A 27,642-nucleotide genomic window follows, 5' to 3' on the forward strand; every position below is an offset into this window, starting at 1 on the left:
TGACTGGATATTTAGTAGATGCCCTGGCCGGTATTTCTTCTATCCTTACAATGCCACCTTTCCTCCTGTAACCATTACTCTGGGTGAACATCATGCATGCAATAAGCAGCAGAAGGGGGAGGGAAGCTCCTGACTTTTCAGTGCCAGATTCCATTTTCCAACTTTCCAAGGGCCTTCATCTCCATTGTGATGCAAATTGATTTCTCTGGGAGTCCCAGCCTATCAGGGCCTGCCTCCTTGTGGGATTACCTGGTTGTGGAAGAGTGATGTGGAGGAGAGGGGGAGGAGGAGAAAATCATTCACTTGTGACAAAGTGCTGGCTTTTACTGCCTTGCAGTCTCAGTGCAGGAAGGGGGAAAGTCTTCACCACAAGTTCTTGCCAGAGATACAAGTTCTGAGCTCTTGTTGGGTCCTTTCTGCTTTTGTCCATGTTGGAGGATACATTGGAACAGAGGTTGTTGCTGTGTGGTTTTCACATGCTTTGTACAAAAAGAGCTGCTTGGGGATTTTTACTGTTGAATACGCCTCAGTCACTGCTGTGCTATAGCTTGGAGGCTGCATCTCTTGGTTTCGTCTAATAGTGCCTTTTCCCACAATCATTGCAAGCCTAAGGCACGTTACCCATGGGACACTGTAAAAATGGTAAGGAAATGGATAATGCATGTATGGTGGATTTCGATAGATCCTAATTAAGGAGTGGACGAGCTTGACGACTAGATATTTCATGGAAGCAATCTGACTGAGAAAACACTAATGGGTACTCTTCCCTGCCAAATATGTGGAATATGGTTTCCTAGTGTGATAGGAGGCCTTATGAGTCTAAAATGACTAAATTAACTCATACTAAACATTTAGGTTCTAGCATAAATTTTATCATTATTCAGTTGTTTGTACTATTATTATTATTATTATTATTATTATTTAGTTGTTGATACAGTTACTAATGTTATTTAGTTGTTGGTACTGTTACTATTAATATTATTACTGTTTAGTTATTGGTACGTTTACTAGTATTATTAGTACTATTATTACTAGTTAGCTGTTTGTGATATACTATTGTTATACTGTAATTATTGATTGTGCTTCTGTTGTTGCTGTTTCTATTGATTTACATGTTGGTAACACTTATTTTTTTATGCCGTTTCTAGCTAGCTGCTAGCATAAGGCATTTGTAATCGAGGCATCTTGCCATTTGCTAATTACACTGTTAACAAATGTGATTTTTGTTTTTCACTTTCCATATACACTCGTGTATAAGCCGACCCGTGTATGAGCCGACCCCCATAATTTTGTCACAAAAACTGGGAAAACTTATTGACTCGTGTATAAGCCTAGGGTGGGAAATGCTGAAGCTACTGGTAAATTTCAAAAATAAAAATAGATACCAATAAAGGTAAAATTAATTGAGACATCAGTATAATACTTATAATGCTGCACAGTGAGTGGCCCCTTATTTCAAAAATAAAAATAGATACCAATAAAGGTAAAATTAATTGAGACATCAGTATAATACTTATAATGCTGCACAGTGAGTGGCCCCTTATAATGCTGCACAGTGAGTGGCCCCTTATAATGCTGCACAGTGAGTGGCCCCATATAATGCTGCACAGTGAGTGGCCCCAGATAATGCTGCACAGTGTGTGGCCCCAGATAATGCTGCACAGTGAGTGGCCCCTTATAATGCTGTACAGTGAGTGGCCCCGTATAATGCGGCACAGTGAGTGGCCCCGTATAATGCGGCACAGTGAGTGGCCCCTTATAATGCGGCACAGTGAGTGGCCCCTTATAATGCTACACAGTGATTGGTGGCTCCTTATAATGCTGCACAGTGAGTGGCCCCAATGCATTCTCATATTGCACAGGTAGCTAAGGTAATCCAGTCATTTAGCTGCTGCCGCTGCCTCAATTAAAAAAAAACAAACAAAAAAAAACCTATATACTCACCTCGTCGCTGCTGCTCATCAGCGTTTCCGGCTCTGCAGTGACTGTTCAGGCAGAGGGCGCATACTAACTACGTCATGGTGCCCTCTGACCTGAACATCACTGCCAGAGGACGCAAGACAGCAGACTGCATTATAAAATTTTCTTCTATGGACCCTTAAGTTGAGTGCCAAATTACTTTTCACGCAAGACAGCAGAGCGACATGCAGCGGTGGAACGGGGGACAGGTGAATATGGCTCCCCCCGTCATACTAACCTCTCCTGGCATGTCTCTGCAGCCCCCCCGTGCTTGTTCCATGTTGTCGGCGCGCTGTTCTTCCTGCTTTCTGCAGTCACGTGGTATCGCTCATTAAACTCATGTATATGCGCATATTCAGGAGTTTAATGAGCGGTACCACGTGACCGCTGAAAGCAGGAAGAACAGCGTGCCGAGAACTTGGAACAAGCACGGGGGGGCTGCAGAGACATGTCAGGAGAGGTGAGTATGATCTCCGACACTCCCCGCCGGCCAACCCCTCCGGTATATGACTCGCGTATAAGCCGAGGGGCGGGACTTTCAGCCCAAAAAATGGGCTGAAAATCTTGGCTTATACGTGAGTATATATAGTAAGCATCCAGTCTTAGGCTGTATAAAAAAATCATTCCTATTTTCATGCAGAAAAGTGGCACGATTTTTTTCTCACTCGTCCAGTCCGTTTTTGTTTTTTTGTTTTTTTTACTCCAAGGCCGTTAATCATTTTAATCATTTACAGGACCATTTACAGTTTCCTATGTCACAGAACTACAAGCTACCCGTAAACATGGGATGTTTTACTGTGTCTTCGTATGACATTCGATTTTTTTTCTCCCCCACATAGACTTCAGTGTGTGAGTCTCATCCAATTTCTGGAGTAAAATCATGCCTACTGCTATTATTTTAAATATACAGATTTGGTCAATGAAAAAAATCGTTCATCTGCACTGCCCCAATGAATAACATTGGTCCGAGTGCGATCCATTTTTTGGCCCGAAAATACGGTCATATGCACGAGCCCTAAAGTATGGAAATGACATTGTATACCACACACATTTGTGGTCCATATGGAATTAGCAACTGTACCAAAGAAAATTAAATTAAAAAAGAATATTGCTAAATAATTATAAATAATAATAAATAATAACTTTGCTTATTTCCACACATTCTATAGACTGCAGTGGTGCTAATGTTCTATCTTTGTCGTGCTTACATTGTAATTGCTAGCAAATATCACTCATTTTATTCTTGTCATTTTCTATGGATTGGCTGTTATAACTGTCAGAGTGATGACAATTTCCTGCCAGTAGTTGTTATTACAGCTAGATCTACATTGTCCATGTCTTTCTATGCCTGCCTATGAGCAGGTGTATGTGATGACATATCTACAGAATGGTATGTGTTAGCAGATATGTCTTTTAAGTTTGGAAACTTGCTAGTCAAGTGTTGCATTTCTCCGATAATACAAGTAAATAAAGTAAAATATGTGGAAACTTGTGAAAACCCTGCTATGTGTGTAGTCAGACATGAGACCTACATGGAGGTGTATAGCGTATAGAACAGTATATATAGAGGTAGCTCAGATGAGCATATTCTTCATAGCTGTCAGCCCAAATGGCTTTCCTAGAAAAGTGCTTGTTAGGCACCAATGAATGGGAAGGTTCCTTCTCTGGAGGTAGGGTGATGAGCTGCTGCCAAATTCGGCATATGCAGTGACGCTTATCTCATGTACACAAATATTTATACAGGTAAAAATTCAACCTCTCCGATCTCAGTTTCCCATGAGGAGACCATGACAATGCTTTCGGGCTCCAACAACAGTGGTGTGTTTGGAGAAAAAAAAATCTCATGTACATGGCCAGGCTGATCTCTAGGGGCCCATTGTTAGTGCCTCAAGCTCTCAAAATGAAGCAATAAGTCTACCCACAGAGCCACGCAAACCCACAGTAACACATTGTGTTATGCTGAATACTTGTGCCAACTCAGCTCAACCACATCTGTAAGTCTGTAAGGCGCTTCACTAATAAAGTGGTGAGCGTCGTTACACCGAATATTTCTCATACCTTTCTATGTGCTCATACCTGGCTTCATGGCTGACTGACGTGCAATAAAGCTGTCTCTGAGAAATGCCAGAAGGGTGCTTAAGTATAGGACAGTGCTTAGTTTTAAATGCTACAAGATAGGCTGATTGACGGGCTAACTGCATGGAACTAGTCATTAAAGATTAGACACGTAATGCAGTAAGGTAATTTCAGTGCAGATAGAGAGATTGATATGGGATAGATAGATAGATAGATAGATAGATAGATAGATATGGGATAGATAGATAGATAGATAGATAGATAGATAGATAGATAGATATAGGATAGATAGATAGATAGATAGATAGATATGGGATAGATAGATAGATATGGGATAGATAGATAGATAGATAGATAGATAGATAGATAGATAGATATAGGATAGATAGATAGATATGGGATAGATTGATAGATATGGGATAGATTGATAGATTGATAGATATGGGATAGATAGATAGATATGGGATAGATAGATAGAGAGATAGATATGGGATAGATAGATAGATAGACAGATAGTTATGGGATAGCTAGATAGATAGATAATAAATAGTCATCAGTCACTGTCGCCAATGGGAAATACACTAAGGCCTATTTCATAAGAAGACAATTAACCTACCAGTATATTTTTACATATTGGGACAAAATCAGAGAATTCAGACGCAATCATTGCAAATAAATGAAGAACAGCCTAAGTCCCTGCAGATTTTCTCCTTGGTCACTTTAATTCCATTTATAACAAAAACTATCTCCTGGATGCATTAATGAAACATTACAGGCAATGATGGAGATCACTACAAACCTTGTCAACTTCTAGCTAGAAGATGGCAGACGCAGCACTGGGTTAAGCTGAACACTTCTCTGCTCGAATGGTATTACTCTTTGTTTGACTACTAAAATATTGTATTTGCCAATTTATCTTTAATTTGGCCAAAGAAGAAATCTTTTCAGTTCAGTCCATTCATAGATTTTATTCGCTAACCTAGTAAAAACAATAAATATTTCTTATCATTGAAAGCAGTTATTATTATTATTATTATTATTATTATTATGTATTTATAAAGCACCATTGGTTCCATGGTGCTGTACATGAGAAGGGGTTACATACAAATTACAGATATCACTTACAGTAAACAAACTAACAATGACAGACTGATACAGAGGAGAGAGGACCCTGCCCTTTCGGGCTTTCATGCTACAGGATGGTGTTGAAGGAGACAGTAGGTTGGTCGGTTGCAGCAGTTCCGGTGTTGGCTGAGGTGATATCACCGGTAGTGGTGAGAGAGAAGGAGGTGGCGGGGTCATTGCAGGCTGTAGGCTTTCTTGAAGAGGTGGGTTTTCAGGTTCCATCTGAAGGATCCAAATGTGGTTGATAGTCGAACTTGTTGGGGCAAAGAATTCCAGAGAATAGGGGCAGTTTGGGAGAAGTCTTGGAGGCGGTTGGGTGAGGAGCGAATAAGTGTGGAGGAGAGAAGGAGGTCTTGGGAGGACCAGAGATTATGTGAGGGAAGGTATCGGGAGATTAGTTCAGAGACATATGGGGGAGACAGGTTATAGATGGCCTTGTAGGTCAATATTAGTAATTTGAACTGGATACGCTGAGGGAATGGGAGCCAGTGAAGAGATTTGCAGAGGGGAGAAGCGGAGGAGTAGCGAGGAGAGAGATGAATTAGTCAGGCAGCAGAGTTAAGGATGGACCGGAGTGGTGCGAGGGTGTTAGCAGGGAGACCACAGAAAAGGATGTTGTAGTTGTCGAGGCGGGAGATGATGAGGGCATGCACAAGCACTTTAGCAGATTGAGGGTTGAGGAAAGGACGGATTCTGGAAATATTTTTGAGCTGGAGGCGACAGGAGGTAGAAAGAGCTTGGATGTGCGGTTTGAAGGACAGGGCAGAGTCAAAGGTTACTCCGAGGCAGCGGACTTTCGGTACTGGGGAAAGTGTGATGTTATTAATTGTTATAGCTAGGTCGGGTAAGGAAGATCTGTGAGATGGAGGAAAGATGATGAGTTCAGATTTTTCCACATTGAGCTTGAAGAAGCGAGAGGAGAAGAAGGAGAATATGGCTGATAGACACCCTGGGATTCTGGACAGCAGAGAGGTGACGTCTGGGCCAGAGAGGTAGATCTGAGTGTCATCAGCATAAAGGTGGTACTGGAATCCGTGGGACTTTGAGTTGCCCCAGACCAAGTGTATAGATTGAGAAGAGTAGGGGTCCTAAAACAAAGCCTTGGGGGACTCCAACAGAGAGAGGATGAGATGAGGAGGTGGTGTGGGAGTGGGAAACGCTGAATGTGCGGTTGGAAAGGTATGAGGAGATCCAGGATAGGGAGAGGTCTTTGATGCCGAAGGAGGAGAGGATCTGTAGTAGGAGGCAGTGGTCAACTGTGTCGAATGCAGAGGACAGGTCTACAAGCAGGAGTATAGAGTATTGTCCATTTGATTTGGCTGTAAGTAGGTCATTAGTAATTTTGGTCAGGGCTGTCTCAGTGGAGTGATGGGGGCGGAAACCAGATTGTAGATTGTAGAGCAAGTTAGATGATAGGTGGGAGGAAAGTTCAGCGTGGACGTGCTGTTCCAGGAGTTTGGAAGCGAATGGGAGCAACAATATTGGGCGATAGCTGGACATAGCGGTTGGGTCGAGGGTTGGCTTTTTAAGGATAGGCGTGATTGTGATATGTTTGAAAGCAGTTATCACAGATATTGGCCAGATCAGGAATGGCCAGTGTCGCCAAGTCCAGTCTGTGACATCACGGTGTCTCCTGACATTGGAAAATAGGCAATTGCCTGACGGATCACACAAAAGACATAATATCAGTAGTTTCCATCAAAATCAGTTGAAACCAGAAAATCTGATCTCTGTGTTCAACTTTACAAAATTATCAAATCCGAGCAACACTGACATTAGTCCAAATATGGAGGGCCTCTAGAATAAATTTTGATCTGTTCCCTGAGCTACTTTCTGGTCCTCATATTGAGAAATTTCTTCCTACTCAAACTGTTGCTGGTCTAGTGCATAGGGGATAGTTCTTGTAGAACAGATGTGTATCATATAATCATCACCAATACAGATAGAAAGAAGCAATGTTGCCTCATTTCATGTGCACGTTTTTATTTTCATGCCCTCTCTGGCTGGCTGCCAGCATCAATTGTTTGTGCTTGATGTATCTTGCCATGTGTTACTTGCATTATTAATAAGTGGAATTTATGTCAGTTTTGTTTTTACATTCACACTATTATACTGTACAAAGCTGCCATACAGAAGGAGCTCCTGACAGATCATCCAATTTGTAGTGGAAATTGTTAAATAATATTGAACGCAAGATAGCCATCCAACTTATTTCTAGGCCAACAGCTGACTACTTCTCCTGAGTCGACCAATGCTGACAGGAGAGTGTGATGAGAATGTGCACACCCACTGACACTGTGTATGCACACTCTCGAATCCTTACAGTGTCAGTGTTTGCGCATTCTCATCTCCCCTTCCCATCAGCATTGGAAACAGTTGCTGTGATCTTGTGTGCAGCGAGCGGCCGCTACACACAGGTAGAGTGAGATGAGAGTGCCCACACACTGACACTGCAGGGATCGAGCACGTGCATACACAGTGACAGTGGGTGTGCGCATTCTCATCTCCCTCCTGTGTGTGACGACTGCCCGCTGATATGTGATCCTATGTCCAGTGAGTGGCCGCAATGCACAAAAGTGGGATGAGAATGCACTATGTGTGCTCACATTTTGTTAGGGCCTAAGACCCCCATATGAATGTCTAAATATTTGAATTTGAGTTTTTAGGGTGACTGACCCTCTTTAATATTAAGCACTTAATATTTAGCATGATATACGAAAGTGTTAGAATCCAGACCCCAGCTATGTACAGAATATTATTTGTACATGAAAAGGAAAATTTGAAAATCGGCTCTGAACTGTCCATAGTTTATTTTAAAGGGAACCTTGCATTTTATTCATGCTGCCCAAACCATGAGCAGCATAAATCAGAGTCTGGCTGCGGTGTTTCAGAGAAAATATTCTTTAAGGCTGTGGGCCCACGTAGCGTTTTAAAACGCTCACTAAAAACCGGACTCCTTCCCAGAAATCGCGCATTTTTTTCCGCACGATTTCACCGTGATTTTACCGCGATTATGATCTCGATTTTGCCGCGATTTTCGTGTGCGATATTCAAGCACTTTCCAAGCGATTTGAAGCATCGCTTGGAAAGTGATTGACAGGTTGGTCACACTCGTCAAACATAGTGTTTGACAAGTGTGACCAGGTTTTTACTATTGAGGCCGCCTATGCGGCCTCAATAGTAAAAGATAGGATGTTAAAATGCTAAAAAAAAATTAAAAATCGGGGTATATTTACCTTCCGGCGTCCCGCGCTGCCATCACGGGCCTCAGCGTTCCCAGTAATGCCTTGCGAGACCTGTGATGACGTAGTCTCGCGTTGCCATAGCGATCTCGCGAGACCGCTAGAGTCACGCGAGACTACGTCATCACAGGACCGTGCCGCAAGGCATTACTGGGAACGCTTAGGCCGGGAATGCAGCGCCGGAAGGTAAATATACCCCGATTTTTTATTTTTAATTCTTTTTTTTACAGGGGTATGGTACCCAGGGCCTGGAGGACAGTCTCCTCTCCTCCACACTAAATAACATACCAAGGCAAATTGCATATAGTGATCAAGTTACATATTCAGACAGAGCATAAATATATGCAATTTGCCTTGGTATGTTATTTAGTAACATTGGTGTTTTGCAATATGTTTTCTCAATTTTCATGCATTATTTAGTGCCTATACGTCCTTTTTTGTAGTTAGGCACTGTGTTTGTTAATTTTTTGGAACAATTGGCTCATTTTATAAAAAAGATATTTAAGTCAATAAAGTATGATTTTTTAACGGACCTTTTTATTTTGGTTCTTTGGCGGTGTGTTGGACTTTTCATGTCTGCAATTACACCGGTGGTTTTCTATATGCTAATTATTGAACCTTGAATTTATGGACTTTTCTATTGATACTCACTGCTCATCACCTGCCCAATACAATCCCAACAGTGAAACATTATGTTTGGGAGGTGTTTCTCTGCTAAGGGAACAGGACTACTTCATCGCATCAATGGGAGAATGGATGGAGCCATGTACCATAAAACACTGAGTGACAGGACATTAAAAATGGGTTGTGGCTGGGTCCTCTAGCAAGACAATGACCCAAAACATACAGCCAAGGCAACAAAGGAGTGGCTAAAAAAAAAGCACATTAAGGTCATGGAGCTGCCTAGCCAGACCTTAATCCCATAGAATACTTATGGAGGGAGTTGAAGCTCCGAGTAGCCAAGCGACAGCCTCAAAATCCTAATGATTTAGAGATGATCTGCAAAGAGAAGTGGGCCAAAATTCCTCCTGATATGTGCGCAAACCTCATCATCAACTACAAAAAACGTCTGAATGCTGTGCTTGCCAACAAAGGTTTTGCCATCAAGTATTAAGTCTTGTTACTGCTGTGCTTGCCAACAAGGGTTTTGCCACCAAGTATTAAGTCTTGTTTACCAGAGGAATCAATTCTTATTTCTCACTGCAAAGTGCAAATAAATTTATATAATTTATACAATGTAATTTTCTGGATTTTATTTTTGATATTCTATCTCTCAAACTTGCAAAATCAGCAAGGGATCAAAAAATTATTTCCTTCACTGTGTGTGTATGTAAGATATATATATATATATATATATATATATATATATATATATATATATATATTGCTCAAAAAAATAAAGGGAAACACTATTCCATTTGCAACAGGCTGTTTGTGTTCCCTTTATTTCTTTGAGCAATATATATATATCATACAAGACATAATGTTTAATCGTATAAATAAATAAAACCTCTAAACAATGCTCCAATCTGTCAGAATCACTGGGAGAGATCCATTGAAGCGTTAGAGAGTTATTACCTCATAAAGTGACAGTGGTCAGATATGTAAAATTTGGCCTGGTCATGAAGGTCAAAAATGCTCGGGGGGTGAAGGTGTTAAAGGAAACCTGTCATATCCTCATCGATGTACCGCTATCTTATCCTTTTACAATATTTAGTATGCCGTTATCGTAGTTCATGCTCCGTCTTTCTTAGTGATTTGCCCTCATGGTCCCTATTTCTTCTCTTTTCTTTTCTCCTTCTTGTTTTTTAGTTTAACAGGTTGTCAATTGTATTTTGCAAACTACTGTTGATGCCATATAGGGTTGGTTGTTTTCATGTTACTACACAATTCTCTATTTCAGTAGTCACTATTCCATATGATGTGTTCTTTTCAACCTGTTAATATGTTTGTTTTTGTTGTGTATTATAAAACAATAAAATCTTGAATAAGAAAGGAAACCTGTCAGGCTTTGAGTCTCGTAAATCACTGCCTTGCTGCATGATTATAGTCAGGCATATTACTCTCTGAAACGTATTGGCTTCAGAGAAAATATACATTGAAGATACGACCAGGGACCATACCTGGAGATGAGACTAGTCCGGCTCTGAGCCCAGACGGCACATAACAGCGCACTGCAGGTGATCAGTTATCATGTAGGTAAAGACCTCTCAATCACCTGCAGCTCCGCTGGGTAGAGCTGGACTAGTCTTGTCTCCGGCAATTGTCCCATGACACATCTTTAAAGGATATTCTCTCTGAAATGCTCTGGTGTTTATCCCTGGCCACAATCGTGCAGCCAGGCTGCGATTCATGTTGCCAGAATTGCTCAACAGGCAACATGAATTGCAGCCAAGTTGTTTTACCTAATTTGCACAGGCCCTGAATAACCACCTGCTTGGATCATTCACTATTCTGCATACCTTAGTGTCTCCCATTTTTCCATGCAGGCTGAGTTTCTATTCAAAGCCTTGATTGGTGATTTGCATTCTTGTAAACGTAGTTTTCTCTCCTGAAACTGTCCAGTAATTTTAGCAATAAAATCTTAACTCTCCAAATGCCTTATGGTATCTTTGCTGAACTACTAGTATGATGAGTCTGGCTACAATTTTGTGGACTAATTTCAATAACAGTCAGGAAAATTGCGAACATCAATCACTTCAAGATACATAATGTTAAATGGTGTTTATATGCTGTGTGCTGTCCCACAAAAGATATTCACAGGATACTTGTTAAATATTTGACAACTGGAGATGTTAAAGCAGAAACTTTCAGCAATCACAAGAAAGGTGGTTGAGTTCCAGCATCTACTCCATTGTCATTCGTTTTGACAGTGAAAGCTAAGTACAGTGCTAGGCTTTTTCTGTGGACCCCATAGATAATAAATGGTGTGACACCGGGCATGCTCAAGCACCATTCTATTTAAAGTCCTATTAACCGGAAATTGTGCAGTGATGAAAAACAGGGAACATAAAGGGAATCTGTCACTATGGTTTTTGTTATGAATGGGTCACCGAGGAGGATAGCAGGACCAGGCTGAGCCACCAGAAAACCAGAGAGGTTGGTAACTAAGTGGATTGCAGACCCCTGATCCTATCCACACAACTAGCAGTAGCCGTGCAGCGTACCTATGAAGCCCTAGATGCCTCAGCACAGCCGGAGCGCTAACTCAGTCTAAAGCAAGAAAGGTGAAATCTAAACTGCCTCGGAGCAGACCCAAAGGAATAGATAGCCCCCAAACATATATTGTCAGTGAGACAAGATGAAAACACAAACACAGGCAGAAAAATAGACTGAGCAAATGATGGGGCCCAAACTGACTAGACAGGACAGGAAAGGAAAGACACTGTCTGCAATCGAGCAAAAAAACCCTGAAAAATCCAACACGTCTGGTGCACAAAAAAACACTGAAGTCACAAGACTTCACCCCCACTATATCAGCACTCTGGTATATACTGAAAGCAAAGCAAAAAAAGACCAATATAACAGGGGACAGAACAAACTGACACAAGCAGTAACATGGGCGGTGATCCAGCACAGCCCCAGCAGGAGTAAGCTGACCTGCACAAAGCAGAGATAGACAAAACCAGATCAAATGCAAAAAGATTAGCAAATGAACCACTTAGCTGAACCATGCAGGAACAGAGCAGGAGATATCAGACCTCAGAAGGCACAGGAAGAAAATCACCAGCAGGGATTGAAGAAAGTCAGCTGTCTTAAATACTCCAGTCAGAAACCCCAATCTCCAATCATCATTATCATTATCAGGTGGCAAGCCTCTGTCAATCTGACCAGCTCCACTACCTCAAGTAACCACCAGAGGGAGCCCAGAAAGAGAACTCGCAACACCTCTGTCAATCTGACCAGCTCCACTACCTTCAGTAACCACCAGAGGGAGCCCAGAAAGAGAATTCACAACAGGTTTTGTTATCTCATCTGGGAGCAGCGTAATGTAGGAAAAGAAACTCTGATTCCAGAGATGTGTCACTTACTGGGCTGCTTGCTGACATTGTTATAAAATCACAGTTTTCTCTGCTGCAGATCTAGCAGTTCTCTAATTGCTGAACTCTGTATAACCCCTGATTGGCAGATTTCTGTATACACTGTGCATAGGCAGAAAAGTGCCAATCAGGGGTGAGGGTGAGGTTATATAGATATCATGAATATGTAGGACTACAAAGTAGCAGTTTTACTAGTTCTCCTGCAGAAAACAGTAATTTTATAAACACTACAACAAGCAACCCAGTAAGTGACACATCACTGGAATCAGGTTCTTTGCCCCTACATCATGCTACTCTCAGATTAGGGGGCAAAAACCTTGTGACAGATTCCCTTCAAGAGTTATTTTCTAGTGACTGTTGGGGGTCCCAATGAGAAGTGTACACATAAAACAACATTTACAAGCAGTCACATTACTGACTGATGTGTACATGGTACACTGTGTACTTTTACAACTTCCTATCCTAATTCTCAGTGTTAACCGAAGCTATGTCCCGGCAACATGTTTTTGTCTGTATAGGATGGCAGTAACTCATGCCATGGTGCAGAACAATACACAGTGATGTATAATGAACTTCAGCACTGATTCTGGAACTATACGGTATCTCCCAATAAATTACTCAGAAAGACCCATTCATGCTTTATTTAAAAAAAAAAGAATGCATTTTTGCTTTTTAGACATATGTGAATATCCAGCTGATGGCCCTGTAATACCAGGAGCATTTTTCCGCAGGAAGGTCACATCAGTTTATTTTATAAGGTCTTTATACGAAAGATTTTAAGCCTTTCAGTGCAGAAAATCTCCTGCAATGCAGACGGGATCACACTGTACATGCTGTAAAAAGGAATTTAATTTCCCCGCACAAAGAGACGAAACTAAAGGCAACCAGAAAGTGTCGCAGGTGGTGTCTTTTTGTTCTGAATCCTTTGAACAGCTCCCAAGAATTTGGTTTCTAAAGACATTAAGAGACACCCAATGAGATGTGTGTGGATGGCAGCGGAATAGTTTACATGGTACAGTTGTGAAAATGGGCTCAAATAGAGAAACCATTGCTGCCGATTCTCATCTGAGCAGGGGACGGAAAAATATGGCTCTACACTGGGTTCAATTGTGCCTGATTTTTTACGCTCGTCACATTTATTGTATTTTATTTTCCTAAACCAGTGGAAAATATGATGATATATCTATTGAATGTGAAGCATTGTCAATGCTTAGTACATAAACTGGCCTGGAAAACCTAAGAGACAAGTCCTGGGAAAGTGTGACTACTAAATTACATGTTGTGCTGCTAACACAGTGAAATGTTCAGAGAGCCCTCAAAGCTTTAGGTACGTTTTTTTTTTCCAAAATCACTGGCACTTATCTGCATCGTACACGAGGATTTGGAAGACCAACGATTGAGATCATACACATGAATTTACAGTATATGGCCAGTTTCAAAGAAACACCCTTCAAGTCATAGGTTCAGGGCTGCTACCAGGAATTTCAGGGCCCCATACTGGCAAAATTTTCTCCACCAAAGCTCCACCCCAGCTCCGCCTCCACCCCTTGAACCCTCCACAATCCCACCGCCAGTCAGTTGAACTTAGTAGTAGTTAGTAGCTTACTGGCAGGCAGTAGACAGAGACCGCCTTCAACTTCACATTGCACAAGCAGGGAGGGGGGCAAAAGAAGTAACAGGTGGGTGGGCCATCAGGCGGACGAATGGGAGTGTGGATAAGGGAATTGGAGTTCGGACGGGCAAGTGGGCACTTCCACCTCATCACTTTTGGGCACTTATCCCATGCATATAATGTGCTGCAAGGGCCAGTGGCACAAAGGTAGCTTAGGAAAAGAAAGCGGGCCGGCAGCATCTGATGTCACTGTTGTCAGAGGCAGCCGACCCCCTCTGCTGCAGCCACACAATGCAAGTAGCTGCCGCTGTGACTGGAGCCCCAGGGCTTAATAAAGCAAAGTAAAGTAATTAGCCCAGGACCCGGCATGCCACACAGTCAGCAAAGCCGTTTATACAATGGATCAGCTGTGCTACCTCAGCGCAGGCTACGCAGCATGTCTCACCCAGCCCGGGCCCCTTTGCTTCTGCTCACTAGGCCCCAATAATGGTAATACTACCTTGTTGGCGTCACTGGCAAATTGTATGGACATCCCACCCGTATGAAGCAGGACAGTGCAAATTACATTCATATCGGTATAAAAATTGACACAAAGGCATCATAAATGTGGAATTTGGCCTGAAAACTGGTGTAAATACATTGCCACATTTGGCTCATATTGTCCAGCTTAGAGACGCCTTATATGCATGGAGTTAGCACTGTTGTATTGCAATAAACAAGGCAGGTTCCAGTAGAACGTTAAGCTCGCAAGGGCAGGGTTCTCTTCCCTCTGTACCAGTCTGTCATTGTTAGTTTGTTTACTGTGATATTTGTATTTTGATGTAACCCCTTCTCATGTACAGCACCATGGAATCAATGGTGCTATATAAATAATAATTTACTGACCAGGATAATATATGCATGGAGTTTGCACATTCTTCATCTATTCATTTCAATTTCCAGCTATTAACGCCTTGATGACCAGGCCAAAATTTTCAAATCTGAGCAGTGTCGCTTTATGTGGCAATAACTCTGGAATGTTTCAACATATTCAATGATTTTGAGAATGTTTCTTTGTGACACATTATACTTTATGATAATGAAAAATTTAGGTCTATATGTTTTATATTTATTTATAAAAATATCAGTAATTTGACAAAAATAAAAAAATTGCAATTTTCAAACTTTGAAAGAATATCCATATTTCATCCATTTAATCCAGAAAGTCATACCATACAAAATAGTTATTAAATAACATTTTCCTCCTGTCTGCTTTACATAAGCACAATCTGTAAAATGTTCTTTTATTTTGCTAGGATGTTAGTGACCTACTTAGTGTTAAATTGACTTTGGGGGACCTATATATTGGAAAACCCCCAAAAGTGATACCATTTTATAAACAGCACCCCCCCAACATATTAAAAACTGCTGTTAACCCTTATTTTCCCTTATTTACCCTTATTATTCAAAAACTACCCTTCGGGTGCTTTTCAGGAATTAATGCAAAGTGGCATGCCAGGAATGAAAAATATTATTTTTACCACCTAAGTGTTGCTAACTTCTGAACAGGCGACTATAACTGGCAGACTCTAAGGCCATTATTTGGCCATGAATTGCCATGGCAACCATCAGGACCACAAAATCATGATCTCAGCATGATGATGGGCTTAAGAGGGAGCCCCCACACTCTCTTAGCCATCTAGATGCGGTAGTCACTACTGACAGCAGCATCCAATTGATTAAACAACTGAAGTCGGGCACCGATTGTGGCTGATGCAGCAGGGGGTCAGATACAGGGGCCCCTGTGCAAGAAATATGTCTGGGCCCCCTCTCAACCAAGCATGCCGCTTATAATGAGGACAGTCTGGCCTCTAGCTCAGCTCAGAGCATAAAGCTTTGGGGCTCCCATGGCCATGCCCTCATTATCCCGCCCTCCAAGCAGAGGCGTACGTACAGTTCACATTTACCTCTCCCTCTTCTCTAGCAGGTTCAGTCTTCTCAGCGACTTCTGTCTCTCTCCACTGCTCAGCTAAGAGAGTGCACTGTAGTGATATCATTGTGCCCTCTGTCCTGAGACATCACAGAGACAGAAGATGCTGAAGAGACAGTAGCAGCGGAAGAACAGGGAGAGGCAAGTATTTCAAACAATTTAAAGCATCGGGGGAAGTGCCAGGGTCAACTCACAAGCCCCATAGGAGTGGGCCCTGCCAGCCAGTGGACGCCAGCCCTGCTTGCCTGCAAGGCCCTCCACCTCCATGTAACCGGCTGCACCAGCGGTATGTCCTCCCCTGATCAACTATATTGTACCTCTGACAGCTGCTGCATTTTAACCCATCAGGGGATGCTATTCACCTGTTCCCCTATATCTATGACTGCTTCCTTTCTTATTCCCTAAATCTTCTGGCTTTCACTAAAATTTGGATCCAGTTGTCAGATACCACCTCCGCTGCTGTTCTCTAGTATGATGGTTTACAATTTTCACATACCCCAGACTTGAGAGCAGACAAGGTGTTCCTTTCATCATAATGTGCTTTCCAGGTGTTCCCCTGAGTGCCCTCACTTACTGTATGTTTCCTTCCTTTGAAGTCCACACCGGTAAACTTTTTAAACTCTTCTCCTTGCAAGTGGCAATTGTGTATGGCCCTCCAGGCAAAACCAACCAATTCCTCAACCACTTTGCCACCTGGCTTCTACACTTTCTATCCTGTGACATTCTCACTCTCATCATGGGGACTTTTAATATCCCCATTGATGATTTGCTCTCCACATCTGCCACTCATGTTCTTTCTCTAACCTCATCCTTCAGACTTTCACAGCTTACTAATTCTCGTATACTGGAAGAAGAGAATACTCTGAACCTGGTCTTTTCACGGCTCTGCTCAGTGCACGACTTTACTAACTCCCTTCTCTTGCTCTCTTTGCTTATTTGGTCAGAAATTGACACCCCCACTTATCACACATAAGGACATTTATATTCAATCAATACCCAGCAGTGTTGTGAGCTCATTTTCTCGTTCACCTTTGATGTCCGATGAACTCCCTCTGCTGGTGAAAGGAGGTGGTGAAACTGATTTGGATGGGAGAAACCTGTCACCTGAACAGGTGGATTGCGATTGGACATCCGGAATCTCTGAGTGGATATAAGGCAGCCAACGCCCTGTAGGGTTGCTGGTGATTTCTCTGCTCTGAGCTCTGGCCTCCAGTTCAGTTCCTGTCATCTAAAGCTAGGTTTTGCTCTGCTATTGTTCCATGAGATTTTGTCTGATTTGCTTAGTTTTGTGTTCTGCCAGCCCCGGCTGGGGCTCTGCTGAATTTCCATTTTTGTCCCTGATCGGTTAAATCTCTTTTGCTCTGTCTTCAGAATATATCGGAGTGCTGATATAGGGATTTTGAAGTCTAGTGACTTCAGAGCCGCTTTTCCTATCAGACGTATTGGGACATTTTTGGTAGGGTTTTTACGGATTGCAGCCAGCATCTTTTCTGTCCTTTCCTATCTAGTTAGTTGGGCCCCATCGTTTGCTCTGCCTGTCTTTCTGTCTGTGTTTGTGTTTTCATCTGTTTTCACCGACAATACATGTTGGGGGCTGTCTATTGCTTTGGGGTCTGTTCTGGGGCAGTTTAGATTTCCCCTTTCTTTCCTTAGGCTTATTTAGTTCTCTGGCTGTGAAGAGGCATCTAGGACCACCGTAGGAACGCTCCACGGCTACTGTTAGTTGTGAATAGGATCAGGGGTCTGCAATCCGCTAGCTACCAACCTCTCTGGTTTTCTGGACTTAGCTTGCATTTTTGTTTTTTCCTCCTCCGGTGACTCATTCATAACAGAATCACCAGCCATACCGCAGATTCTAGGGTACTCAATAGCAGGAAAGAATTGTAAAAAAAAAAAAAAGTGTCAGAATTTTTTTTTTATGTATATTTTTTCCTCTTTTTCTCTGGGGCCGTAGGAGGAATTTTTTCTTAATGGAGATTAAGCAATTGTCTGATCGTGTGGAGCAGCTCGCTGCTGAAGCGCAGGGAATTTCCACCTATCTTGCTCATTCACATGCTGCTGAACCAAAGATCCCTACTCCTGATGTGTTTTTTGGGGATCGGTCTAAATTTTTGAATTTTAAGAATAATTGTAAATTATTTCTTGTCTTGAAGCCTAGCTCATCGGGGAGCTCTGCGCAGCAGGTTAAAATTGTCATCTCTTTGCTGCGCGGCGATCCCCAGGATTGGGCGTTTTCTTTGACACCTGATCATCCTATTCTAACTAATGTAGTATGTATGTAGTATGTATGTAGTATGTATGTTGTATGTATGTTTGCATGTTGTATGTATGTAGTATGTAGTATGTATGTATGTTGCATGAATGTAGTATATATGTAGTATGTATGAATTATGTAGTATGTATGTATGATGTATGAATGTAGTATATATGTAGTATGTATGTATGTTGTATGAATGTAGTATATATGTAGCATGTATGTATGTTGTATGAATGTAGTATTTATGTAGTATGTATGTATGTATGTTGTATGAATGTAGTATATATGTAGTATGTATGTATTTATGTTGTATGAATGTAATATATATGTAGTATGTATGTATTATGTAGTATGTATGTATGTTGTATGAATGTAGTATATATAGTATGTATGTATGTTGTATGAATGTAGTATATATGAAGTATGTATGTAGTATATATGTATGTTGTATATATGTAGTATGTATGGTTTTTTTTTACATTCAACACATTAGCCGGAAGATGGGACTACTACTGTCCCATCATTGGCTAACGTGTCAATCACTGTCATTGTAGCAGGCATAGCCCGATGGGACTTGTAGTCCCATCGGACGATGCCTGCACACACACAACCCTCGGCAGGCCCGCACAGACCTCCGGGGCAGCCCGCACAGACTTCCGGCAGGCCCGCACAGACCCCTGGCAGGCCCGTACAGACCCCCAGCAGGCCCACACGGACACCTGGCAGCCTGCACAGACCCCCGGCAGGCCCGCACAGACCCCCGGCAGGCCCGTACAGACCCCCGGCAGCCCGCACAGACCCCCGGCAGGCCTGCACAGACCCCCGGCAGGCCCGTACAGACCCCTGACAGCCCGCACAGACCCCCGGCAGGCCCGCAAAGACCCCTGGCAGCCCTCACAGACCCCCAGCAGGCCTGCACAGACCCCCGGCAGGCCCGCACAGACCCCCGGCAGGCCCGCACAGACCGCGCATCATGATGACATCATTTCAGCAGCCAATTACAGCCATGCCATTAGTTAACATGGCTAACACAACTGGCTCATTGCATTATGGGAACTTCCGATTCCGGTATTCGATATTGTAAAAATATCGGAACTCAGTATCGGAACTCCGATACAGCGAATATCGGCCGATACCCGATATTTGCAGTATCGGAATGCTCAACACTATTCGTGAAGCAAAAACAAGTGAATTACAGAATTTATGGCTACACTGAATATAATATGTATACTGAAAAATGGCAAAACAGTAGATTACTTCTAAAGAGGTCTAGGGCTACTACCATGTATCTACATTCCTTAATTTTGAAAATTGTGACACCAAGCAGGAAAGGTCATAAAATTACAGAAATCACAAAATTTTCAAAACATCTCAAGTTTTATTCAGTGTCAAGTTTGAAAGCCAAGTAATGAAATACCCACACTTGCCTGGGCATGATATCATTGAGGTTCTTAATGGCTGTCTTAGAAATGTTCTGTCACGCTGCCATTTCTCTGAAATGTCACAAGAGCCATTTTTCACACAATGCCAGGTTCCATGTTGCTTATTCTACTGTGAGCAGCCTGCGTGGCCTAAATGTGCTAGCATGGTCTGCAGCGTCTCCTGACGTTTCTCCCATTCAGCACACCTGGAACGTCTTTGGTTGGCAATTGCAAAGGGAGCTGCCAGCAGTAGATCTTGATGATTTACATTCCCATGTACATTCAGCGTGGCAGAACATTCCTCAGACAATCAATAATAATCTCATTGACAGTATGCCAAGGCTTATAAGTACATGTATTTCTGTTCAAGGAGCTCATACGTAATACCAAATAAATTAACATGTTTTTAAAATTGTATTTTATTTTATTTGATTATTTGCATATCATTAACTTGTCTATCAATTTTGACTTCATGACATTTCCTTCACGGAATTATAATGTCAATGATGAGGCATTTAATATATTACACTTGTATGTGGATATGAACAAATTATTGTTTAACGGTTAGTATTCAGAACCTACTTGTAGAATTCTTGAAATTCTTTAAAGATGGGTGGAATGAAAAAGAGACTTTATAATTTACGATTCTGCAATTTCTATGCCATGACATTGTCTGTGTCCTGTTAATCTAACTATTGTGACCCAAAACACTCTCGTAATTTCGTCTTGAGGATGGCGTCAGATGAACAATAGACCACACATTCCTCCTCCCACCCCTAGAGAAGCATCACTGCATGGGAAGGAAGCCACTTTGTCAAGAGTATTGAAAAGTCAAACCTTGAATATCTTGAACGGAAGTGTTCCTTTTTGCTTCTGAACAAAGAACTACCTTTCTCTACCATCTGTCTCTTTAGAGAACTTCACAAATCCCTGCTTGTCCACAGACCTGTTTAGAATAATCTTTGCTCATATCAATGTACTGTTCAGCTGTTGATGGGATGTTCACAATACATTGAGTTACCAGGTTACTGTGTCTTCTATGGTGTGAATAATATCAGAAATCCTCTATACAGCTAACCTACCACATAGGCTTATATAGATGCAGATAAAGAATGTTATTCCCCATTTTAGCCACATAAAGAGACATTGTGTTTACAGTCAGGTAAATAGCTTGGGTTGCTACAGGGGCTTTTACCCGAGTTTAGTTACAGGCAGTGAACTGATCCTTTCTCACAAACGACGGATAGCCTGGTAAGGCTCTGATTAAGAAAGGTTGAATTCTCTTAAAATGGTGCTAGCCTACATCTATTTTTTTCAAATGTCTTTCGTTCATTAGTGGTTTGCTCAAACACCTGTTAAAAGCGTTGTCCGCTACTAGAACAACTCTTTCTGAATCTGAATGTTTTCGCCCTTTCAATTAAAAACAACGATACTCTCCTCCCGTTTCGCACCATTCCAGCAGTGTTGACTCTCACGTTCCTGGGCCTCACATGAGCCCGGCGCCCAATCAGTGCTGTCCTCGCCTTCGGACATATAAGTAATTTTGATTGCAATTACCCCCTGATAATGTCTCTCTGTCTGAGGTGAGGGGGCGTGGCCTGCTCCTTACTAGTAGCCCTGCAGTGAAAAAGACATTACCAGGGGGATATCTGCTACTAGAAGCTGGGGGGGAATGCAGGCCACGCTCCCACCACGCCCCCTCATCTCATGCTGCCGTGAAGGAGACATTTTCAGGGACTGGCTGCTACTAACAAGGAGTTGGCCATGCCCCCACTATGCCCCCTTGCTTCGGACCGCAGACAGGGAGACATTATCAGGGGGCTGATGTGACCGGAGCTGCTCTTAACCCACTGCTGGAACATTACAGCAGTGTGCAGCTCCATGCTGTTAATATCAGCCAGTATCCTGATAATAGCTTTCTCTGCAGAGAACAAGGGATGTGGCCACGCCACCTCTTCTCAGACTGAGCACTGCTGTGTGATGTAATGTCTCAGATGGGAGAGGGGAGCAGTGAGGAGCAGCTCATGTCACACAGAATTGCAAGGATTGTAAAGATAATTCAAGTGCACTGGGCATCTCATCTTTATAGTTTATGAGGGCAGGGAAAGTACAAACATTTTTTATCTCCACCGAGTCCCCTTCCAGACAAAAGGTACTGGGAAAGACTAGCTGCAAGTAATATAATTAGTTAGATATTTAAAAGCACCTACTGAGCTCCTGTATCAACTGAGGAGAATCTAGTAGGAGAGATGATAGAACATAGACATCTACAGCCTGAGTAAGAAATAACACAGGACTTTATTCAGATTGTTATTGAGCCAGTCATCCTTACCATTACGTCTTACTTCACAGGCCCCGGTGCCTATGAATTGCCTGCTCAGGTTTTATGTCCTGCCCTCAATGACACAACTTATACAATATTTTAATATAATGACAAACCTGATATTAGCCACTTTATTAACTGTTTTAAAGGTAACACTGTGACAATTCATGTAGGAAAAAAGTTACCTGCATGTTCCTGAGGAAGGGGGTTGAACTGTGTCACTTCCTGAAGACTGTAAGGCTATGTTCATACGTTGCGTTTTGCAACGTTTTTTTCTCTGCATTTACAACCTGCTTGAAGTTGCTATAAAAAAGCAGGTTTTGCTGCATTTTTGTTGCATTTTTGTTGTCTCTTGTGCATGCTAATGAAGTTTAGTGCCCCCAAAAAATCATGATGCAACTTCTTTAAGGTTTTTGCACCAAAGACACAACAAAAACTGATAACTACATTTTTTGCTGCATTTTTGCACTTACCCATCGTTTCCAATGGTTGAAAAAACGCTGCAAATGCACCAAAAAAACCCCTGAAAGAAGTGACATGCAGCAGTTTTCCAAATCAGTCACACAAATAAAAGCAAACTGTGTACGTGAGATTTCTGAAATCTCATAGACTTTGCTGGTACTGTAAATTGCATCTTAAAATTTGCATTAAAAAATGCAGCAAAAAAAGCTGCAAAAATGCAACGTGTGCACATGGGCCGCCAATAATCTATTACATTTTTCTGTCAATTTCCATTCACTGCAGCTGCTTAATAGATTTACAAATTTTACTAAAGATTGTTATATGTAAAAAATAAAAACAGTTGCAAAAAAACATACTTGAAACACAAAAAAACCTGAACAATATAGATAGTTTCTGACTATACATTCTATTTAAATAAAAGTAGTTTGTGATTTCCTCAGACAAAAAGGTCCTGGAATACTTAATGATAATAGTGTTACATTTGATCTTAATGCTGGTGCTAATGTACATTATGAATAAGGATGTACAGTTTTATGCTGAGTTCAGATTGCCGCCTATGCTCTTGTGCATGTGAGTGTGTGTGGTCTGCACGCTATTTGTGTTTTCAGTCAATGCAGAATTGTCAAAGGACCGTCACATTATGTACATTTAATGACCTTTCAGTGCTGTGCTTTTCTATACAATTATTATTTGATTGTATGTTAATAATCTGGAACGGTCACAGCACAGTCTGTGAAATGACAAGTCTGAATATGTGGGTGGATTACAAGCTGGAAGTATAACAAAGTGCTTTATACCAGTGTAATGCGCAGCTGGCTTAAAAGCTGTGTAGAAGTTATTGTTTATTTTGTGGTTGTATTTTATCTTTTACTGTATGTATTTATTCGTTATTTTCATTTGTTTTAATTTAAAGATTTAAAAAATATTTATTCATTTTTGTGGTGTTTTTTTCCCTATTTAAATAGGCTGTCCTTTTTTCTGACTCTATGTGACTATATACACTGCTCAAAAAAAAATAAAAGGACCACTAAAACACCACATCCCAGATACCACTGAATTAAATATTCCAGTTGCAAATTTTTATTCATTACATAGTAGAATGCGTTGAGAACAATGCAACATAAAAATGATCAATGTAAATCAAAATTAATATCCCATGGAGGTCTGGGTTCAAAATGATACGCAAAATCAAACTGGAAAATCAAATTACAGGCGGATCCATCTTCAGTGGAAATGGCTCAAGACAAGGAAATGATGCTCAGTAGTGTGTGTGACCTCCACATGCCAGTATGACCTTCCTATATCATCTGGGCATGCTCCTCATGAGGCACCAAATGTTTCCTGATGGATCTTCTCCCAGACCTGGATTAAAGCATCAGTCCACTCCTGGACAGTTTGTGGTGCAACGTGGCATTAGTGGATGGAACGAGACATCATGTACCAGATGTGCTTGAATGGATTCAGGTCTAGGGAATGGGCAGGCCAGTCCATAGCATCAATGGCTTTATCATGCAGGAACTGCTGACACACTTCAGCCACATGAGTTCTAGCATTTTCATGCATCAGATGGAACCCAGGGCCCAGTGCACCTGCATATGGTCTCACAGTGGGTCTGAGGATCTCATCCCGGTACCTAATGGCAGTCAGGGTACCTCTGGCTAGCATATGAGCTGTGCGCCCCTCCAAAGAAATGCCTCCCCACACCATTACTGACCCACTGCCAATCCGGTCATGCAGGAAGATGTTGCAGGCAGTAGAAACTACAAACTCTGTCACATCTGTCACATGTGCTCAGTGTGACCCTGCTCTCATCCGTGAAGAGCATAGGGCATCAATGTCAAATCTGCCAATCTTGGTGTTTTCTGGCAAATGCCAATCGCCCTGCACGGTGTTGGGCTGTAAGCACAACACCAACTTGGAGTCTGTTTCTGACAATTAGAGGAGACACATGGATGTTGGTGACCTGCTGGTCATTTTTCAGGCCTCTGACACTGCTCCTCTTGTTCCTCCTTGCACAAAGGAAGAGGTAGCAGACCTGCTGTTGGATTGTTGCCCTCCTAAGGCCCCCTTCATGACTCCTGGTATACTGGACTGTCTCCTGGTATCTGCTCCATGCTCTGGACACTGCTGACAGACACAGCTACCCTTCTTGCTTCAGCTTGCATTGATGTGCCATCCTGGATGAGCTGCACTACCTGAACAACTTCTGTGGGTTGTAAGCACCGCCTCATGCTACTGTTTAGTACCTCTAGGGGTGAGAGCAATGACAAAATGGAAAAGTGACCAAAACAACAGCCAAAAAGATTGAAAACAGAGAAATAGTCTGTGGTCACCACCTGCAAAACTAATTCTTTATAGGAGTTGTCTTGCTAATTGCCTATAATTCACACCTGTTGTCCCATTTGCACAACAGCAGTAGAAAATGATTCACAATCAGTGTAGCTTCATAACTAGACAGGTTGATTTCACAGAAGTGTGATTGACTTGGAGTTACATTGTGTTGTTTAAGTGTTCCCTTTATTTTTTGAGCAGTGTACTTATGAATCTTGAAAACTTGCAGTGCACATGCTAACAGGATTGATCTGGCTTGTGGATGATAACCGGTTCTTTCGCTACCGCAAAAAAGCCATTTGAATACTTCCGGCCACATTCCAACTAGATATGCCTGGCTTCTCTCAAAGCAAGTGAATTGAGAGAAGCTGACCACGTCAACGGTATGTGACCATATGTATGCAAATCACATACGTCTGGTCACGTAACCTTCCATTCTCAGTGACAATACCCTCGAATCCAGATAGCACCTCATGCATACTGTCAGGATTTATGAAGACTGGAGTAACATAGAATGACTGTGTCTGCAGACTTTTATCAAGCAACAACCCCCTTAAGGAATTTTCTTTAGACTTCCCACTACTGATGACTAGAGGAGGCTATTGTAAAAACTTCATACCTGAGTTTGCCACTTTCATAGCTGTTGGAATCACACCTCACCTTCTCTTGCAATGCTATGCAAAAGATGGCAGGAACTGATAGCTTCAAAACTACAGGAGCTCCCTGATGGGTCACTGAATGGGACTCATGGGATGCTGCACAGAGTCATGGGTACACCACTGTTGCAAGAAGTTTAGTCAGTCATAGACACTATTTCTGCTATACTTCAGGTGTACTATGAACTGTGCTTGCCTTAGAGTATATACAGATCACAGATGATATTGCAACAACATATGATATAGGGTCAGCAGCCATCATTACTCTACTATTCCCTTACAGTATTTGTGTTTGCTATGCAGTGACACATAAAACTATTTTTTAATATATTAGGTGTTATTCAGTCTTGCTCTATTTTCTTTTTTTTGTAATGGACTGACAGCATAATAATATATAATGTGCACATATGTATACGTACAGTATAGTGCATTACTCCTCAACCCATCTACTGTATATGCTACCTATAGTTGTAGTACATCACTCCTCAGCACCTCTATACACAGACTCTATCTGCAGCGCATCGCTCTTCAGCGTCTATATACACAACCTCCATTTTTAGTATATCACTTCTCAGTGCCTCTATACACAGTCTCCATCTGCAGAACATTGCTCATCAGACCCTCTATATAAGCCTCCATCTGTAGTACATTTCTCATCAGCCACTCTGTATTTAACCTCCATCTGCAGTACATCACTCGTCAGCACCTATATACACAACCTCCATTTTCAGTATACCACTCTTTAGTCCCTCTATACACCGCCTCCATCTGCAGTACATTGCTCATCAACCACTCTATACACAGCCTCTATCTGAAGTACATTACTGCTCAGCCCCTTTAGATACAGCCTCCATTTGAATATTATTGCTCCACAGAACCTCTATACGCAGCCTCCATCTGTAGTACATCCCTTCTCAGTCCCTCTATATACCGACTCTATCTGCAGTACATCAGTGCGTAGCGTAGCTTCCGTCTGAAGTACATCACTCCTCAGACCCTCTATGCACAGCCCCCACCTGCAGTACATCACTCCTCTTCGTCCCACTCTTCTCTATGGCTGGTATAAGGCATTTCTTCAGATGTGCAGTACCGCGTGCACACATACTACAGATTCGGACACGGACGCAGATTTAAAGTTGCTACTAAAACATGTGGCGACTAGGCAGCCTAAATAATGGCTAGCCTAAAAACTTTTTGGGTCTATCCGATTGCCGGGTTACTAATCAGTTACTATGGGACAGATTTAGTGTATTATTCTACGTAATTTTTTTCCCCAATGTGAAGCTTACTGTTTGCCACATGGGTTTTTTTTGCCTTCCTCTGGATCAACATGTTAGGGCAAGTTAGGATAGGATATGGGTTGAACTAGATGGACTTAAAGTCTTCTTTCAACCTTAATAACTATGTATGTTACTATGCATCATGTACCTATTTTAATGTTTATAAGAGTATGATGCTGTCTGGTTCAGGGGACATTTTATAAAATTTGGCGCAGACCCCAAAACACAGATACATGTAAATTAAAATTACTATCTTATATTGTTGAGATAAGGAATTTCAGTTGCATTTATGTTAGGGACATGTGAACCCATTAAGAGGACTACATTCTCCTCTTCCTGTTGTGTACGTTTCTTTCTGATTAATTAGTCAGGACAGTTCCTAAGTTAGGTCTGTTGCTCTTCAGTCACGCCAGGTCCTATCTGACAGGTTTCATTTAAGAACTTGTCACAGACCGCTGAGGAGTTAAGCTCAGGTCGGACAGGTGCCAAAAAAGATTTGCTAAGAAGAACTACAGTGTTACTAGAGGTGTGTGTGTCAAGCTTAACAACTAAAGATAACCTTACTGTTGACCCAATGGGTTAATCTAAGACTTGCGCCAACACTTTTCATAGTATTTTGCCATTTCCAATGACAAGTAATCCTTCAGCACTATTAGAATGAGTTGTTTCAGGGCTCATTGAAATTTCACTTTTTACATACGTGTGCAGTCAATTGTTTTCGATGACAACACATTGGTACATTATATTCTATGAGACTATTCCCATGTTACTTTTTTTGTGGCTGACCTAAAATTCGTATAAAAAAGAGACGTCCTGCTTTGGTCACCAAAAGTATTCAAGTGAATGGGTCACTCAGCGGATAAAAAGCAGACAGCACAGAGATATCATT

General features: G+C 41.9%; 1 protein-coding gene across 4 annotated transcripts in view; it reads left to right on the forward strand.

The window, feature by feature from the left end:
- SHROOM3 (shroom family member 3) overlaps positions 1–27,642 on the forward strand; it is a 259,505-nt gene that overhangs the window by 122,448 nt on the left and 109,415 nt on the right. For 2 of the 4 annotated variants that reach the window (XM_073541933.1, XM_073541926.1), the window contains exon 1: positions 51–642. The exons of 1 other annotated variant lie outside the window; for it this stretch is intronic. The gene's annotated coding sequence lies outside the window, so the exon portion shown is untranslated. Of the gene's footprint in view, positions 1–50; positions 643–27,642 lie in introns of those variants that run through there. One more of the 4 variants, XM_073541942.1, reaches the window with a different exon arrangement.

This window comes from Dendrobates tinctorius, unplaced genomic scaffold (assembly GCF_039654945.1).
Source record: "Dendrobates tinctorius isolate UK_male_01 unplaced genomic scaffold, ASM3965494v1 ptg000011l, whole genome shotgun sequence".
NCBI lineage: Eukaryota > Metazoa > Chordata > Amphibia > Anura > Dendrobatidae > Dendrobates > Dendrobates tinctorius.